Below are 4,819 nucleotides of genomic sequence, written 5' to 3'. Positions count from 1 at the left end.
GGGAGATATATATATATATATATATATATATATATAGAGAGAGAGAGAGAGAGAGAGAGAGAGAGAGAGAGAGACTGAGAAGTAATTGGCAATAAAGGAGAAGGAAAACCAGGAGAGTTTCATAAAAGTGATGGTGAGTGTGGCTATTCCTGATTCTATTTCTTGGTTCCCCAACCTGGGTCTTCCCTCTCTTGGGGATGCAATGCCATATGAAGGTCTTTGATTCAGTGCTACTCTGTTTCCAGGAGGATAGCTCCTGGTCTTCAGAGTAGTGCCTTTAAGTAGCAGCTCAGCTCTTCATTCAGCAGGCTGTCCCAATGCTCCATGAGGCTTCCAGAGTCTGGGTGGTGTTGTATGTGATGACCAGTGAAGCATGGTCGTAGGCCAACTCTCACATCTTCTTTGCTGTAAAGTGGGTCCCCTTGTCTGATGTTATATGGGATCATATGGGATCCCCTGTTAAAAGATTACTTTGCAATCCTTTGAATCATGATCCTAGCTGCGGTCCAGCTAGGGTCATGATCCAAGGGGACATTCTAACCTGGGACATATGTCTATTCCTGTAAGAATGCACCACTGGCTCTTTTAAGATCAAAAGGACAAACTGTGTCAATTTACCACCAAGTGGCTAGTTGGTATCCTTGATGAATTGTGCTATCTTGGGGGTTCCACCTTGGTCTCTGCTACTATCAGGTTGAACACTTGTTGATGGTAGTAGCTAATAAACCTTGGGGGTTCATGCTAATGGTCTCATGGGAAGCCTCCATCGCTGCTGCCATGGCCACTTTATTCTTGCACCCCTTGTGCTAGCATTGGGGTGGCTGATGGCTGAAACTGGCTGATATCAATCGGCTGAGTCATTTTGTTGGTTATTTGGTGTCTTTTCTCTGGTAGGTGTTAACATGTGATATTAAGATTTTTACACTTTATCCCCACTCCTGTATGTACATCCACATGTTTCTACTGCAGACCTTCTTGTTCTTAATTTTAAAATATGTTTTATTCTAGAAAAAAAAAAAGATGGTCAATCACTATTGCCTGTGCTTCCATGTATCAAACCATGGATGGAAAAGTGGATGGTCAGGTGTACTACTGAAGCTCTGCCATTGGCAGAAATTTCCCTCACCATTCTGTTTTTTTTTTAAGAATAGAGTTTTTAGAGAGAGAGAGAGAGGAAGAGAGGAGGGAGGGAGGGAGAGAGAGAGAGAGAGAGAGAGAGAGAGAGAGAGAGAGACCTATGTCGATGTGAGAGAGAAACGTCAATCAGTTGCCTCCTGTCTGTGCCCCAACTGGGGGGATCAAACCTGCAACCTGGGAATGTGCCCTGACCAGGATCCAAACCTGCAACTTTTTGGTGTATTCGGCGATACTCCAACCAACTGAGCCACCCAGCCAGGACCCTCATCACTGTCTTTTAAAACTGTTCCTAAGTGTGGCTGTAGTGTGCTGCTATTTTTGGCTTGCGTCTACATAGGCGTGAGCTGAGAGAAGAGCACCGGAGCAGCAATTTGGATTTGGGTGGGAAGTGAGGAATCTGGGCTACCTGCTCATGCACTTCGTTCATGCCATTTGGTCCTTTTTTTGTGTTTGTTTCTGGATGTAGCAGTTCCATCTTGCATTTTTGCTAGGCCTGCTCAACCTTATGTTTTGTGGGTCTGTTAGGACCCAGATCATAATGGGCATTTCTGGCCACATGGTAACATCGTGTCCCACATCCAGTTCTTCCACCACATTTACTAGGATCCAATAGTGAACAAATTGTTTCTCAAAAAGAGTACAATTCTCTGCTGCAGATGGCATGGCCTTGCTCCTGAACCCTAGGGTCCTCTATTGTAATTCTCCCACTGGATCTTCCTTAAACATTATGCAATGTGTTTCCCACCACTGACACCTCCAACACCGTAGGGTCTTCTGGATCAACCTAGAACCCTTTCCTGCTCTGGCTGCCAGAGCAGTATTCCTCAGTGTGAAATAGTCCCTGAGAAAGCAAATATTCCCAAGAGGGAATATTCCCCGAAACCTCACTGGCTTTTGTGTTTTCTTCTTTATGAATGGAAGTGCAAGATGAAATAATTTGTCTTTTATTTTAGAGAATATGTGCTGGCAGATTCCTGAAGACTGACTGGTTTCCTAAAGTTTTTACTTATGTCTTGCCTTCTGGATCATACGTGTCTTATGAAGGCATTCAGCACGCTGGGCCTTGGAGAAAGGGCTGGGGAGGAAATGTATGAATCAAACAGAGATATCTGGTGTCAGAAAGTAAGAAAGCTATCAGAGGCCAGTGAGTGGTGTTAAAAGACATAAGACCCAACTTGAAGGAGCTCTCACCAACCAAAGATGAAACAATTTAAGCACTAATAACAATAAAGGATTGAAATAAAAATTTAAAAATAATAATGGAAAGTTCTTTATTTCAGCTAATAATTGCTGAAGAACTGATAAAATTAGCATATTACCATCATGCAGGCCCTTATGAACCAATCAATCTAGGTGATGATCATCAACCATCAAGTAAAAAGCTGAGAGAAGGAAACTTTATATATTTTTTTACAGTGAAAAAATTTTCATATTTAGAATTAGCCAGCTAAACTCAGTTTAGATGATTCCATTTTGTTGACAACATCCAGAGCATCATTATCGGGAACTAGTTGAACATATACCTTCTTCTCTCCATCAGGCCTGATAGAGCTTCTCCACAGCCCGCTTGATCTGGTGCTTGTTGGCCTTGACATCCGCCATGAACACAGTGCATTGTGGTCTTCTGTCTTCACGGCTGACTCGGTAGTCAGGGGGAACTTGATGATGGCATAGTGGTCAAGCTTGTTTCTCCTGGGGGCGCTCTTCCCAGGATATTTGGGCTGTTTTGGGAGCTGCAGTCTCTTGGGCAGTAGGAAGGTGGGCAGCGTGTAGATCTTCTTCCTCCTTTTTTCTTTCTTTTTTTGGTGGCGGTGGACATCTTTCATCACTGCTTTCTTTGCCTTCAAAGCCTTTGCTTTGACTTTGGCTTTGGGAGGGACAGGAGCTTCCTATTTCACTTTCGGCACCATCTTTGTGAAAAGAAAAAAAAAGTGGGAACTATCTAATAGATGAATCAAGATGATACTGATCCCACTGACCAATCTTAACATTGCCAAAAGAGAGACAACCAGACACCATGCTTCCTCATGTGATGCTATAGGAGATATTTTTGGGGGGCAAAATTGAACCTGAACATAATTAATTCTCCATATCTCACTACCATATCTCACTAGCAGTTTATAGGAAATACAGAGGATAGAGACACATGGTTTATACCACCAAGAGGATGGGAAATTCTATAAGATAAAAGACAGGCTCTTCAACAAGTAAATGCCATGGGAGGGGGGGCGTGGGGACAGGGAGAGGAAACTGATAAAGAATAAAAGACACTTAGGAGACATATCAATCAAATGTAACGCATGGACATAGTTTGGATCTCTATGTGATCAAACCAACTATTAAGACATTTTGAAATAATTTTGGAACTTTTATGGACTGTTGTTAGCTGATACTAAGGAATTATTACTTTTGTTTGGTGTGGTAATGGTATGATGCTTATGCTTTAAAAGTCCTCTTTTGGAGATTTATGGATTAAATGCTAACTAGGGCTTACTACAAAATACTCCAGCAAAAATATACGTACTCTAAAAAATATAGGGGGTAGATAAAACACGATCTGCAAAAAGCTGGTAATTATTGAAGTTGGATTATAGGTACACAAAGGTTCATTCTACTGCTCTTTCAACTTTTGGTTATGCTTGAAATTTTAATTAAAAACTTTAAAAAGAAATTAATGAGTTCATATTAATGTTTCCAATTTAATGGCAACTTGGCTAAGGCCTTTTAAAATTTTGTTCTAGCCCTCGCCAGTTTGGCTCAGTGAATAGAGCATCGGCCTGCGGACCTCAGGTCCTGGGTTCAATTCTGGTCAAGGGCACCTACCTTGGTTGCAGGCTCCTCCTCTGCCCGGGCTCTGGTTGGGGTGCATGCAGGAGGCAACCAATCAATGTGTTTCCCTCACATCAATACTTCTGTCTTTCTCTCTCTTTTCCATTCTCTCTAAAAATCAATGGAAAAATATCCTTGAGTGAGGATTAAAAAATAAAAAATAAATTTTTGTTCCAATATAAAATTTTAAGCTCTTTCTCTTCTCTGTCATTTACACTATCTCCTTACCAAGTATTTTAATTAGATTTCCTAACCTTTCAGTAACACATTTGGATGTACGCTTTCTTAGATCTTGTATCCCATAATTAGAATGTGTGTATATTCTTTTTCTCCCCTCTGTCTCTTTCATAATCTCTTTGTTGATCATTCTACAGTCATGTGGTGACAAGCAGAATTTTAATGGGTGGGCAGAAATTCAAAGTATAGAGAAGAGTTCAGTTAAGTTCAATGAATACCTATTAGGTATCAGTGTGTGTGTGTGTGTGTGTGTCAAATCTCTCTCTCTCTCCTTTCCTCTCTCAAATCAATAAATAAAATTAAAAAAACCCCACAAAAAAAAGAAGTACTTCCCACTTTTCAGGAGCTTAAATAGTCTAGCAGAGATTTCTCAGTTTGGGGCTCACAGATATCATTAGGGGTTCTGTGAGAGCTTATTAGGGATTCCAGAAGAGACTGGAAATTTTAAAAAAAAATTCCTTCTCCATACAATGCCAGCACTTATGGTGATGAATAGCTCAAGAAGCCCTGTTAGCAATTTTGCTAGAGATGGTTCACCTATATAGCAGAGCTCCACATGACTCATTTGGTTGAGTCAGTTCTGTTTTGGATGTGAGATAGGGAAGGAAGGCTGTTG

At 41.1% G+C, this 4,819-nt stretch overlaps 1 long non-coding RNA gene across 1 annotated transcript in view; it reads right to left on the bottom strand.

Moving 5' to 3' along the window:
* Nucleotides 1–2,542: 2,542 nt before the first annotated feature.
* LOC102238908 overlaps nucleotides 2,543–4,819 on the bottom strand; it is a 9,816-nt gene continuing 7,539 nt past the window's right edge. Inside the window, exon 2 of the long non-coding RNA XR_001363318.1 lies at nucleotides 2,543–3,047. This is a non-coding gene — a long non-coding RNA (uncharacterized LOC102238908). The remainder of the gene's footprint in view (nucleotides 3,048–4,819) is intronic.

This window comes from Myotis brandtii, unplaced genomic scaffold, assembly GCF_000412655.1.
Source record: "Myotis brandtii unplaced genomic scaffold, ASM41265v1 scaffold38, whole genome shotgun sequence".
Classification (NCBI taxonomy): domain Eukaryota; kingdom Metazoa; phylum Chordata; class Mammalia; order Chiroptera; family Vespertilionidae; genus Myotis; species Myotis brandtii.
Note: the sequence above shows the minus strand (reverse complement) of the source record. Positions and strands in the feature narration are given on the sequence as shown.